General features: G+C 43.1%; 1 protein-coding gene and 1 pseudogene across 9 annotated transcripts in view; both read left to right on the top strand.

Annotated features, from left to right (window-relative positions):
• Positions 1-14,890, top strand: part of LOC309369918 (uncharacterized protein) — a 456,081-nt gene that overhangs the window by 314,883 nt on the left and 126,308 nt on the right. The gene's annotated exons all lie outside the window — the stretch shown is intronic.
• LOC309370108 (small ribosomal subunit protein uS7 pseudogene) lies at positions 641-1,366 on the top strand (annotated as a pseudogene). The gene has a single exon. The product of its transcript is annotated as a small ribosomal subunit protein uS7 pseudogene (transcript).

The raw sequence follows: 14,890 nt of genomic DNA, 5'->3' as shown, positions 1-14,890 counted from the left end.
TTCTGGTGGACAATTTTCCATTCTGAGTTTTTCTGTTTCACCACTGTAATTTTCCCTCCCTGTTTTTTGGTATGCCTGCTAAAATTCGCCGTACCTCCCATTAGCAGCATATGTGGTGGGCCATGGAGCTGCCCTTCTGACACTGGCATCACTGCTGCTTACCTTCACAGAGCTGGGGCAGGGCAGGTTGGTGGTGAGGTTAAGGGCACTGGTGGAACCAATCCAGCACTCCTAATACAGCCCCAGCCTTGCTACTGCCTTGTCCCACCCCAGCCTGATAAGCAGCAGTGACACTGGTGTTGAGAGGGTGGGTCTTCCCCACCACGCATGCTGCTATTAATACCTCTGAAACTCTTTGTTGTGGCTTTTCCTTCAGCGTATGAACACTATCTACCTGCTGCCATTGCTGCCATGGAGGTCTAATTGTTGCTTCCTAACTCTCTCCTGGTGCCTCACAGTAGTGACTAGAGAAGGGAGAGAGATTTGATTCAGTTCTCATTTAAAGTTGAATCTATCAAATCTGCACTTTCAGAAACAACCTGAAAACTGGAACATAGCAATCTGTTGAAATCACTTACCTGAAATTTTCAATGCAGTTCTCCAACCAAACCAAGTTTATAAATATATGGGGAAAGTGTGCATAAAAATGAATATATTAACTTTTCTGCCTCTGCGAGCAAGCGGGACACGGGGAGGAGAGCGAAGTGCCTCCATAATGACTGACTGGGAGACAGTCCCTGCTGTGGCAGAGACCCCTGATATCAAGTTGTTTGGGAAATGGGGCACAGATGATGTGCAGATCAGTGACATCTCCTTGCAGGATTACATTGCAGTGAAGGAGAAATATGCCATGTATTTGCCACACAGTGCTGGGCGCTATGCTGCCAAGCGCTTCTGCAAAGCCCAGTGTCCTATTGTTGAGCGCCTCACTAATTCAATGATAATGCACGGACGCAACAATGGCAGGAAGCTCATGACTGTGCATCATTAAGCATGCCTTTGAGATCATCCATCTGCTCACAGGATAGAACCCCCTTCAAGTCCTGGTGAATGCCATCATCAACAGTGGCCCTCATGAAGACTCTACCATATTGGTTGAGCTGGCACAGTGAGGAGACAAGCTGTTGATGTGTCACCTTTGCATTGTGTCAATCAGGCTATCTGGTTGTTCTGCACTGGGGCTCATGAAGCTCGTGAAGCTGCCTTCTGCAACATAAAGACCATAGCTGAGTGCCTAGCAGATGAGCTGATCAATGCAGCTAAGGGTTCCTCCACCAAGAAGAAGGACGAGTTGGAGCATGTGGCCAAGTCCAACCATTACGAGCTGCTGCTGCTGGATATCCAAAGCAAATAAATTCTCATTTTCAAAATAAAATAAAATAAAAATAAAAATAAAAATATATTAGTGAAAATAACCTGCAAAAATGTGTTCATTAGTCTATATCAGTGGTTTCCAATTAGAGGTCCAGGGATCCCTGGGGATAGGCAGAACACACCTAGGGAGTCTGTGGCCCCATCCCTTCCCCCTCCAAATTATTATTTTTTTTGTCATTTTTGCATGGTACTATCACAAATTTTGGAGGGACGCGGGTGGCACTGTGGATTAAACCACAGAGCCTAGGGCTTGCCGATCAGAAGGTCGGCGGTTTGAATCCCTGCGACAGGGTGAGCTCCCGTTGCTCGGTCCCTGCTCCTGCCAACCTAGCAGTTCGAAAGCACGTCAAAGTGCAAGTAGATAAATAGGTACTGCTCCGGTGGGAAGGTAAACGGCATTTCCGTATGCTGCTCTGGTTCGCCAGAAGCGGCTTAGTCATGCTGGCCACATGACCCAGAAGCTGTACACTGACTCCCTCGGCCAATAAAGCGAGATGAGCGCCGCAACCCCAGAGTCGTCCACGACTGGACCTAATGGTCAGGGGTCCCTTTACCTTTACCTTTATCACAAATTTTATGGTCTGTTTTAGTGCTGTGTGATTTTTCAATATATTGGTCAAAATTGGTTTTGCAATCACACCACGATAGTGATTTTGACCTGTCAGTATGCAGCAATATATCACTTCTCGGCAAGGGAGAACAGGGCAGCCAATTTCATGGCACTGCCAATATTGCATGATAATCTCAGCCGATAATCTGAGCTGCCTTCCCTCATGCTGAGCGAGACCAGGGCAGCCAATAATGCTGCAGTTTTCCCTCATGCTGAGGGAAAACAGGGCAGTCCAATTGTGAAGTTCTGCCTTCCCCTCACGCTGATGGAGAACAAGACAGCTGATCGCCCTCACTTCAAGGCCTGTGGCGTTACCTTCCCCAGGCACTGAGACAGAACAGCTTTTCTCAGTTAGAAGGAAAGCAGCCACAGTGGATGTGCGCCTTTCTGGCTGCCCCACTGATGCACCCCCCAGCCCCTTCCACTCAAACCATGTGGTGGAGGTGACTCTGCTTTCTCTCCTCCCTCCACCCATCCGATTTCTGTGACAGCTCCTTCCCTCATCCCCACACCTGATCCCTAATTTCAGACATTGTGATATACCCGAATATCACGATGTTTAGCTGCTGATATATCACAATGTTGAAAACCAGATGTCACTCAGCCATACTCTGTTTTTTTAGTATCCCTAAAATCCTTTGTTTATTAGGGGCTACACCACATTTTATTTTAAAAAATTGCTTTGCAGAGGTAACTAGCATAGAGTTATCAAAATTTTCAAAAGTAGGGGGTCCATGGCTTGGCTTTTGAGAAATCGGGGGTCCTCAGTAATAGCTAATTGGAAACCACTGGTCTGTATATAAAAATGTGTTTATTGGAAGAAATTTGCATTAAATGCTGCAGGATTTTTATGAAGATTTAAAGTAAACAGCAGCAACAATTTTCTCCAGAAATATGCAGAATGGAATTTAAGATTGGGGAAATGAGCAACTGATGTTTGTTTTCTCCTGCTCTTGAGGGTAGGACTCGAGGCAATGGCTTCAAGTTATAAGAAAGGAGATTCTGATTAAACATTTGGAAAAACTTTCTGACAGTAAGAGCTGTTCGGCAGTGGAACAGACTCCCACAAGAGGTGGTGGACGCTCCTTCCTTGGAGGTTTTTAAGCAGAGGTTGGATGGCCATCTCTATCATGGCTGTTTTAGCTGAGATTCCTGCATTGCAGGGGGTTGGACTAGATGATCCTTGGGTCCCTTCCACCTCTATGATTCTATGATGAACTGAAATTGGCAGATCCTTCCATCCCTTCTTTTCCTAGGTGAGTTTCCCACCTAATTGTAGTTGTTCAGACATCTCTGGCCCCCACAAACGTTCTGTCCCTAAACATCTTGTCATGAAAGCTCAACTGCATACTATAGAGGTAATAAAATAATCCATGAGTTCATTTTCTCTTTGCAAGTGTGAGTTTCCCCTTCGTAAATCACTTTATATGTCAGAGTGAAATCTTCTTCAATACTATTATTCCCTATATAATATTTCTTTAATTCTTCCTCACTGAGCTGGAATGATAAAAGGATATCATCTGACTCACTCTCCATTAGATAAATCATTGTGTTAATCTGCTCCTCTTCTGGTTTGCTGTTTAACTCCTCCTGAAGGCACAGGTTCATAGTTAGGGCATGCTGCTGGACTCAGTCGTGAGCATGGATGCTCAGGTTTCTGTGGTGGCCAGGAGAGCATTTGCACAGTTAAAGCTAGTGTGCCAGCTGTCCATCCCTTCTGATGTCTGATTTGGCCACAGTGACACACAACATCCTGTTTGAATTACTTTAGTGCGCTCTGTGAGGGGCCTGTCTTTGAAAAGTGCTCAGAAACTTCAACTGGCTCAAAGAGCTGTAGCCACATCGCCGACCGGGACTGGTTATAGGTATCATTTGTTGTTGTTTAGTCGTTTAGTCGTGTCCGACTCTTTGTGACCCCATGGACCAGAGCACGCCAGGTCTTCCACTGCCTCCCCCACTTTGGTCAAATATAGGTATCATACAACTCTCTTATTAGCTACACTGTTTCTGGGCACAATTCAAAGTGCTGGTTATGACTGATAAAGCCCTACATGGCTTAGGTCCAAACTATCTGAAATATGGCATTCCCTCATATGAACCTGGCCGGGTTTTGAAGTTTTCAATGGAGGCCCTTCTTTCAATCCTGCCCACCCTTACAAGCATGCTTGGTGGGGACATGGGAGAGGGCCTACTTGGTGGCTTCTGCCAGACTGTCTCCCTGGAGAAGCTAGTCTTGCTCCTTCCTTGTTGTCCTTCCACCTGCAGCTGACAACCTTCTTATTCCAACAGGCTTATAATGCAAGGGGTGTTGCCATGCTGTTTTTATTGTAATTATTTGTAGATTTTAAACAGATTTTATATGTGTATGTAGTTTTAATTATATTAATGTTTAATTGTCCCCCCCCATGTTATTAGCAATTCTTTTTTTATCTGTATGCCGCCTTGATTCCTGTCAGGGAAAAAGGTGGGGTATAAATAAATATATCATCATCATCATCATCATATCTAAAGCTATTCAGAACCCCTCAAATCTGTACCTCCATTTGGGCTAGTCACTGGGGGTTGTAAATACAAATAACTGAGCAGACTGGGCTGCCATTGTCTCCCTGTTCTTAGTGGACTGATGTATCTCTTGGTTCTTTCACTCATTCTTTCATTGTGGGTGTGTGGAATCTACAACACTGTTACCATGTGTTACCAGGGGTCCTTGATCAAGTAACAGTACATTCTTGTTGTTGTTGTTTAGTTGTTTAGTCGTGTCTGACTCTTCGTGACCCCATGGACCAGAGCACGCCAGGCACTCCTGTCTTCCACTGCCTCCCTCAGTTTGGTCAAACTCACGCTGGTAGCTTTGAGAACACTGTTCAACCATCTCGTCCTCTGTCGTCCCCTTCTCTTTGTGCCCTCCATCTTTCAACATCAGGGTCTATTCCAAGGAGTCTTCTCTTCTCATGAGGTGGCCAAAGTATTGGAGTCTCAGCTTCAGGATCTGTCCTTCCAGTGAGCACTCAGGGCTGATTTCCTTCAGAATGGATAGGTTTGATCTTCTTGTAGTCCATGAGACTCTCAAGAGTCTCCTCCAGCACCATAATTCAAAAGCATCAATTCTTCGATGATCAGGCTTCTTTATGGTCCAGCTCTCACTTCCATACATCACTACTGGGAAAACCACTGCCTTGCCGTGGCAAAGGGGCTTGAATAACTCAGAGAAGCTATGAACTATGCCGAGCAGGGCACCCAAGATGGACAGGTCATAGTGGAGAGTTTTGACCAAACGTGATCCACCTGGAGCAGGAACCGGCAAGCCACTCCAGTATCCCTGCCAAGAAAACTCCATGGACAAAGACAACAGGCATATAAAAGTACATTCTTAGCTCTTCCTTATTCTCCTTCCAAGCTCCATCCCACCCTCTGAACCAAGAAGTTCCATGACATTCTGCATGTCATGCTAGTCAAGCTGTTGTAGTATAATGGCTAGAAGTGTGAAGACTGGAATGCTTCACATCAGGTTTCACCTCAGACTGGGGCATGCTACTGGGTGACTTCAGCAAGCAACTGCTTCTAAAACACACCCTTGCAATATAAGGGTAATGATGTTGGTCTACCTTTGGGTAGTTTCATACATTATGCAGCAGTAAAGTCCAAGTTTGCTCTTGAGTATACACTTGACAGCCATAGCCAGGAGTCCTCATCATGTACACCAATATGATATACCAGAGAATATATCTTCAGCTGAACCTTTAGAACATCTCAGGTACACTTACAGAAAGGTAGTGAGTAAAGTCGCCTTTGTAGGTTGTTGTAAAGATAATTACGATAGCATCTGGCCAATAGTTTGAGCTTTAAAAACCTATATAAATACTATTATTATTGCTACTAATGCATTGAAAGCCCTTTATCCTTTCCTCCTCCTTCCATGATTCTTCCTCTTCTGTTTCCCACTTTTCTCTCTTTCAACTCTTCTGAGCTTCCTATAGCTTTATAGTTGCTCCTTCAGTTTAATGTTTGTGCCTTTATTAGTCTACTGAAACTTTCAGGCTTCTAGCCTTGTCCCAACTTGTATTTAGATTGTAGGCTGATCTAAAACAAATTTCATAAATTATTTTTTCCCTTAATATTGTAGAAACAAAACCAATGATTGAGTCAGCATATTATGTATCTGCCCTTAACGGGACAAATTAGTGGAGAAGAGGCTAAGAAATCACCAACAAAGTATTATTTTAGGTGTAGATAAGGCCCCTTGTGTTTTAAATGGCCTTGACAAAACTAAAAATGCGAAGGCATAAATCTCAAGGAAGCAAATAAGAGGAATGAGTGCCTAATTGCTGTACATTCCGTTCAGCTGACATACAGATATCAGGACAAACATTGCTAAGAGCATCCTGACAGCAATGACAAAACAATGCAATTGAAAAAGACAAACTAAAAGCTTGTTGCTTTTAATAGAAGCAGCAGTAGAATGAATGCATTTATGTAACATATGTTAGTGGTGGTTTTTTTTTTTGAAGAGGTTGTTCCATAGGTTCTGAAGCATGGTAGTTGGAATGCGTCATCCACACATACATGAGAACCATGCAGTCCCATTAATTTTAGTTGAACTTGCACATCAAGTGGTTTATGCTCTGGACTCCAGTGCCCACTTCTCCAAAGGAAGCAAGCCCATTAAGGGACAAACTTTCTGTTATGTGCAAACAGACGCATTTAAATTACAACAGCTGATTCTTCTAGTGAAAAACAGAATCAAGAGGTGGCCATTTTCAGTGGCAAAGTGGTGGGGTGCTTAACCCTTGCCTTTTCCCACCTGCACTTTTCTTCTAGCTCTCTTTTGAAAATTGCCCTCCTCTCCTGAAGCTGCTTTTCTCTATCAAAAGCAGCTGCCAAGGTTTAAAATACACATCTTTATTCGAACATGTCATTTGGCCCTAAGTATTCCCCCTGTTTGACTGCTTGAGGAAGAATGAGCAAGGGACTATTACACTTCTGTAGATAACAGAAGTCTGTTTTCTTCTCTCTTTGAAATTCTCAATGTATTCACTATAAGAGTACTCTCTGTTAACATTATCAAATAAATGTATTTTGATTTTGTGCAAAAGTAGCCTAGTATGTCTGTCCAAAGCTCAAAATATCTTTCTCACAAATTGCTTTTTTAAAAAAGGAAAGAGTTGGCAAAATACAGAAATTCCCCTTTATTCCTTATTTCTAAGGAAATAATATTGATGCAGCTGGTCCCTGAGTGCCTACTAGCAGCTGGTGAATTCAACAATCTCTTCTCCAAGATTGTGCACTGTCAGTCAAAGCTCTAGGGCCTACCTCCTTGTTGCCTTCTTGTTGCTTTCCAATGTCACCTCCTTAGTCTTCTCAAGACAAGAGTTCTAACGGTTTAACTTTCATAGAATTGTAGAGTTGGGAGGAATCCCAAAGATCCTATAGTCCAACCCCCCCCCCCTGCAATGCAGGAATCTCAGCTTGCATACGTGAATGTTGACCAGCCTCTGTTTAAAAACCTCCAAGGTAAGAAAGTCCTGAAGGAGTCCATTCGTCTGTTGAACAGTTCTTACTGTCAGAAAGTTATTCCTTATGTTTAGTTGGAATCTCCTTTCTTGTAACTTGAATCTATTGGGTCGGGTCCTTAGCCTGCAGAGCAGGAGAAAAAAGCTAATTTCATCCTTCCGTGTGACAGCCCTTTAGATATTTGAAGATGTCTGTGATAAAGAACAAAGACATGGAGGAACTAGCTACAAAATTCAAACATGAAAAAAGGGAAATGTGTCAAATACCAGCCTAATCCATATGTTCCGCCCCCTCGCCCCAAAAAAATAAACCAAATTTTCATATCACACTTCTGAAAACAAGTTAAGAAACTTACCTGTTCTTAAACCAAAAGTAAGAAATTGCACTTTGCCTACAAATGCTGCAATACCAGATCAATGCATGAAGGCATCTCACTTGCCTTATTCAAACACAAGAACTGATGTTAAGTAACACAGGCTGGATCAGGTGTGACAGTGTTATGGAGTGTTATGGAGAAGATTTCCTTCTCCTCACATTTAAAGATGTAAAACTGATTTATGTTCTGCACAATGCCCTCACCACGCAACTATTGAAAATAGACACGCTTGGAAATAGGCGTCATTTCGGCTGCCACAATAAGCAAACAGAAGTGGGTGTGGAGATAAAGAACACATGCCACCATCACCACACAGCTGGAGAATCACCAACATAACTTGATTTAATAATAATAATAATAATAATAATAATAATAATAATAATAATAATAATAATTTATACCTCACTCTCCCCAGCCAAGGCCGGGCTCAGGGCGGCTAACAAGCAATAATAAAAACAGGTTGAATGAACACGACTTAAAAACAAGATTAAAATACAACATTAAAATATTGAAACATTAATATATTAAAATGCAGCCTCATCACAGGAGGATAAAGAAAAAAGAAAAAAGAAAGAGGGGGAGGGAATCAAATTGGCTCCAAGCCAAAGGCCAGGCGGAACAACTCCCCCTTACAGGCCCTGCGGAAAGAAATCAGATCCTGCAAGGCCCTGGTCTCATGAGGCAGAGCATTCCACCAGGCCAGAGCCAGTGTTGAGAAGGCCCTGGCTCTGGTTGAAGCTAATCTAACTTCCTTAGGGCCCGGGACCACTAGGGTGTTGCTATTTATGGACCTTGAGGCTCTTTATGGGGCATACCGGGAGAGGCGGTCCTGTAGGTACGAAGGTCCTAGGCTGTGAGGGGCTTTGAATGTCAAAACCAGCACCTTAAATCTGACCCTGTACTCCACCGGGAAAAGCACTGGGTGAATATGCTCCCATGGCAGGGACCCCATGAGGAGCCTCGCTGCAGCATTCTGCACCCGCTGGAGTTTCTGGGACAGCTTCAAGGCCAGCCCCATGTAGAGCGAATTACAGTAGTCAAGCCTAATAGTCTGTGTCTACACTTGCACTGGATGCAATATGAATTCAGATTAATTTCTGTTATTGAATTATACAGGGAGCAGGTAAATGTAGATTAAGGGGTGAGGAGTGAACTGCCCTGAGACCTCCAGGTATAGGGCAGTTTATATATTCAATTAATAATAAAAAATAATAAAATAATAATTTAAATGAGGAGGAAGTCATGTGGACACTGGGGAAAACTTGCACACTTGAGTAAAAGCAAATCCACATTAAATTCCTTTGTGAATGCACCCCACCTTCCCAGTTTGAAGGTTTAATGCTACAGATCATCAGCAACTGTGTGAGCCATATGCCAACTGAGCATGCATATCGTCTCAACCCTCTTATGTACATGTAATGCCAGGAATATTGTCCAGAAGCAGCCAGTGCCAGAATCACTCTTGAAGCTGTGCAGGCATTTGGGCAACCGTTGTATCACCAATTGCAACAGTGTGCAATTTAAATCCTATTGCAGCTGGCACTTAACTAACAGCACAGTGCAGATCCCATAGCTGAGTTGTTCCATGAACATAATTTATCTAGCCTGTGAATTTCTGCCAAAACTTTAGAACAAGGCTAATGCAAGCATTACATGTAGTCTGGAATTTATTCCTCAAATCTGCCAATAGGCATAAACCACCAGAACCTGTACACATTTCTTTCAAATTGATAGGAGATGTGCAAAAGCACATCATATCTGATTATAGATTGAGACCATCCATGACTCACATAGAGGATTCTGATGTCGCTTAGTTCCATAGGAAGCTTACAAACTACCGGGATGGTTTGGGTTCTGTAGTTGTTGGCATCCATCTGTTTTGGGAGACAATAAACGGCCTTGGCTCAGTATACCTGAAGGAGCGTCTCCACCCCCATTGTTTTGCCCAGACACTGAGGTCCGGTTTCCTGCTTGGCAGGGGGTTGGACTCGATGGCCCTTGTGGTCTCTTCCAACTCTATGATTCTATGATTCTAGGTTCAGCTCCAAGGGCCTTCTGGCAGTTCCCTCACTGCAAGATGTGAGGTTACAGGGAACCAGGCAGAGAGTCTTCTTGGTTGTGGCGCCCTCCCTGTGGAACACCCTCCCATCAGATGTCAAGGAAATAAACAACTATCTGACTTTTAGAAGACATCTGAAGGCAGCCCTGTTTAGGAAAGTTTTTAATGTGTGATGTTTTATTCTGTTTTTAATCTGTTGGCAGCTGCCCAGAGTCACTGGGAAAACCCAGCTAGATGGGCAGGGTATAAGTTGTTGTTGTTGTTGTTGTTACTGCAATGTCCACTATATACAGACCCAAGAAATCAATTCCCAAAACCTCTGTTTGGGATGGAAATCAATTTAACCAGGGCGAAGAGGGGGAAATGGCTGCTGAGCGATTCCTATGACCTTGTAATTTATAAAGTAGCTTTATTCCTTGTCAGCTAGGAAGATTTTAAAAAGTAAAGGGCCCCTGACAGTTAAGTCCAGTAATGAACGATTCTGGGGTTGCGGCGCTCATCTTGCTTTACTGGCTGAGGGAGCCAACGTTTGTCTGTAGACAGTTTTTCCAGGTCATGTGGCCAGCATGACTAAGCCACTTCTGGTGAAACCATAGCAGCGCACAGAAATGCTGTTTACCTTCCCACCGGAGCAGTACCTATTTATCTACTTGCACTTTGACGTGCTTCCAAACTGCTAGCTTGGCAGGAGCTGGGACCGAGCAACGGGAGCTCACCCCATCGTGGAGATTTGAACTGCCGACCTTCCGATTGGCAAGCCCCAGGCTCTGTGGTTTAGACCACAGCACCACCCACGTCCCATGCTAGGAAGATTAGGGTGAAATAATTAGATAAACTAGTGGTCAACTGCAAAAGAGATTTGGAGATTTAATTTTTACATTTTATATGAGAACTACCTTTTATTGTATGTAACAAAGAATTTTAGTAGATTTGGCTGTGGTTTTACTGTATATTTACTGACTGTTGGTGTTTTTGAATGATGCCATGGCCTTTGGCTATTGCCTTCTCTCTCTGTCTTCTCTCTTTGATCCAGTCTCACAGCCTCCACATGGTCAACTGGAACTGTGCAGGCTGGAGCTGATGCAAGACTCCAGTTTGTAAACAGGTTGGTTAGATTTGCCTATGAATTTGAATAAATACCTTGCCAACAAATTGGCATTACTTCTCATAAGTTGCAGCTGACTCTTACTATATTCTCTCTCCCTTTCTCTTTTGCAAGGAGCAAAAATCACAAACCCGTGACTTAGAACAAATTGAGAAACAATTTTGTCAGGGTGTATGTCTGTCCACGCATTCATTTCCTAATGGTGCTTTCCTCCACATGAAACCCTCGATAGCTGAGGTACTTGCAAAGTGTGTGTGTGTGTGTGTTGGAGAACACACAGAATGGAGAGATGAGTAAAATTCTATGCAACAGGATGCTCCTTTTTTCCTTCCACTCGTTTCTGTTCTAAGACCCTAACCCAAGAAAGCAAGATAGGGAGCACCGCAAGCTCCCTATCAGGCACAGCACTTAGTCTCTTGGGAAGTTCTCATGTGGGAGTGGGAGCTGTGCAAGAGTACTACTCAGTGCAAGAGCTCTTGTGCAGCTCCCATTCATTGCAGAGGGGCTTACACAGATGAACTTCCCAGTGGATTGTGCCCTTATTCAAAAGGCACTCTGTTTCTTCCCTGACCTGCTTTGCCTTCTCTTTCGTGTGAGTCGAAGGCATACAAGGGGTTAAACCATTAGCTTGCTTGTGAATAGCTGCCATCGCCAGGGATTGTGTGAAAAGCTGAGAGCACTTGGGATTCTCCAGTGGGCAGCTGCAGTGGCTGCTGCCTATTTTGACTGTTGCAAAATTAATTCCTGCCAACAACATATTTCTCTTGTCCTTTCTGCAATAAGTACTGTAGGAGTGCCAAAGAATTCCAATAGCCCCTCTTTCTATTAAACTATGAAGTCTTTTTTTCTAAGAAGAATAGTGTATGCAGTCCCTTATTTGACATTTGGGCTTGATTGGATTGTGACGCAATGGCAGCCTTGAAGTATTTTCATTTCAAATCCAAAAAGGGGACCAGTCTGGATGTGTTCCAGCTGAAATGAATCAGGCCTGTTGGGATCTGTGTGTGTGTGTGTGTGTGCGCGCGCGCCGCATGTGTGTATGTGTGTGTGCGCGCGCTTGGAGCCCCTGTGTGCCATTGATTACCAAAAAAACCCACCCTTTTACACACTCTGTAACATAATTACTAGATCTGAAAAGCATACTATTCTAAAGTGCGTATTTTAATAAATACCTTTAGCACTAGTTTTCTCCCTATGGGCATATTGCCAGTAGGTGGTATTCAAGGCTAAAGTCCTTACCTTTGTGCAGTTGCTAAAAAAGTATCAATTATAAAAAAGGTCCAACAATGTTCAGCCAATCAGATCAGTCTATTAACCGAACATTCCAATGTCTCTTTCAAAAAGAGTATGCAAGAGTGTTAATGGACCTTTCTGCCGTGCTTATTGTTGAAGGAGGGAGAGAAGGAGCAACTCAAATTTATGGGTGTGTTTTTTAATTGGGCATCTCTGGAATTGAATAGAGTTGTTGTGGGAGAGGTTGTAGCACTTTTTATGCTACAGGCATTTCCAAGTCCTACAAAGCCATACAAAGCAACGTTGCTGTACTATATGCCAACTGAGTATGTAAACCCTTCATCTTTTAAACCTCACGTAGAGCATAGCCTTGAAACCACTTAAACTCGAATAGTCTCATAAACATCAACAGTCTTACTGTAGGGGTTGTTTTTATGCCATCTTTTGCAATTTCATTCCTGTGGAAAGGAGCTACATGAGTAGAGTGTGTGCTTGACCACATAATGAACGTATTCCACGGTCAGTGCTGAGCTGAAGTTGACAGTAAGAAGCAGGCTCTACAAGACCATGGACAGCTCCAAGGCATCAATGTTGTTTCCGGCTGCAGCCCTCAAATAAGCCTTATACAGTATCTTGGTGGGAGCCCTGATGACTGCTGGAAGCCCTGCCCCACAGTGGAGCGTGAACAAAGACTAAAAAGGCAATTTTACAGCCTTGAGCTTTGAATTCCTGTAAATATTCTGTAGCTTTTAGGAAGGTCTTTGGATCCCTGCATAACAGGGTCATGACATTATATCCCCTTTGCTTCATCCCTGTGATGAAACGCTCCATCATAACTTTCATCTACTCTTCCATCCGTAACTGCAGATAGTCTCAAACTTCTGGCTTATGTTTTAAAATTCAGGTTTTTATTTCCCTGTCTCTGGGTTTCTACAAAACTTTGCATGGAACCTGAATTATGAAAAACACCCCTCCCCCACAAAAAAAACCACATAATGTAATTATGTTTTTCCAGTGGATATATTGCAAGTAAATATTGAAATTTAGCACCAAGTGGGGAATCCCTTCCAAGTCTACAATTCTATGAAAAGGAAATACTATGTGCAAGAGAGCCCTCTATGGGCACAATACATTGGGTCACACAAGCAGCTAGCCCAATGGTGGCCTGACTGTCATACCTTTTGGCTTGTGGATGCACTGGGGGCCAGACCTGGATGCATGTGCCTTACATCAGATAGGCTGAAAAAGTCCCTAACACAGTACAACCCAAATTTATTTTATCTTCCCAATTCCCACTCCGCTTGCCATTGTTTGTGACTTTTCATTCTTGGATTGCATGTGAGAGAGGAGGGAGAAGAGAGAGAATTTTAAGGCAATGAAATCTATTTCTGTTTCATTAAGAGATAGACACCCTCCTCCCCATGTAAAGAATATAATAAGAGCCTGGCTTCTGAATCAAATCAAAGACCTGTCTAGTCCTGCAGCCTGTTTCCACAGTGGCCAACCAGACGCTCTCAGAAAGCCCACAAGCATGAGGACATGAGGAAAACAGCTCTCTCATACTCTTCTTTGCCAGCAACTGTTATTCAGAGGCACACTATATTAAACAATGCATGTTAAACTAAACAAAGAGAGTCCCTGGCCCTCATGATTGTGTTGGAAGCAGTGCTTGAAACATCAGGTGACTGAAATTGTGATCTCATTGTTTTATAAAGATACAAAAACAAAACAATGACTCTAAGGAATCTATATTTTATGCTTTCAAATCAGGAATTGCCTATCCCTTCAATAATATGGAAATCCTCAAAATCTCTGGAGATTCTATGCCTCTCTTAGACACTCGAGAATTAATGCTCTCTACATCACCAGTCAATTTGCAATCCTTATCCTCTAGATATTATCATCAGGATGTACTTGTGGCCACTCTCTTTTGAGATAGCTAAATGGCCTGAAAAGGTAGCTTGAAAGTCTGTTTGAATGTTCTCTCCTCTCCCTTCTTTCTTCACCTGTTCAGAGGTTTCAGCAGTGTTGGCTTTGGTTCAGAAATGTCCTACTGGTAATTACCCCACTTAAGGTTTTTTTCCCTCACTGCCCGGTAGGGATAGAGAGCGCAGCCACTGTTGCAAGGTGATCCTTTTCTTTCCAGGCTGCAGAGGTTGAGCAAAGAGAGGACCAAATGACAGTAAGATTGCCTGGTATTGAAGATCTCTTGGTTTTCTAATAAGGGAGAAATATACAATTTAGCCACTGCTTTCCCGCCGGGCAAACTCGAGATGTCAAGTTCCTCCCTAGCTTTGTCTTTACTTATGGCAAATCAGTTGTTAGAGCATAAGAACATTTTACATTTGCCCTCTGCTGCTATTTTGTTCATGGTAAGCTTATCAGATCCTAATTTGTAGAAACACTTTTTTAATGTATAAAACTCAGAACTATCAGCTAGCGTTTTTAAAAGACCAAAACATTCCACGTAGTGTATTCCCCTTTCCTTTGCTCTCCCCCTTTCCTTTAAAGGGCTCTGATGCTCGTTTTACTTATTCAGAACATTAAAATAGCAAATGGTTTATACGAGGTGTTGCTAATTACCTATATTACTGTACTACTGTGACAGATGTGAGCAAAAAA

The sequence above is a fragment of the Podarcis melisellensis genome, assembly GCF_964234715.1.
Source record: "Podarcis melisellensis genome assembly, chromosome: 5".
Classification (NCBI taxonomy): domain Eukaryota; kingdom Metazoa; phylum Chordata; class Lepidosauria; order Squamata; family Lacertidae; genus Podarcis; species Podarcis melisellensis.
The sequence above is the reverse complement of the archived record's forward strand: the minus strand, read 5'-3'. Positions and strand labels throughout refer to the sequence as shown.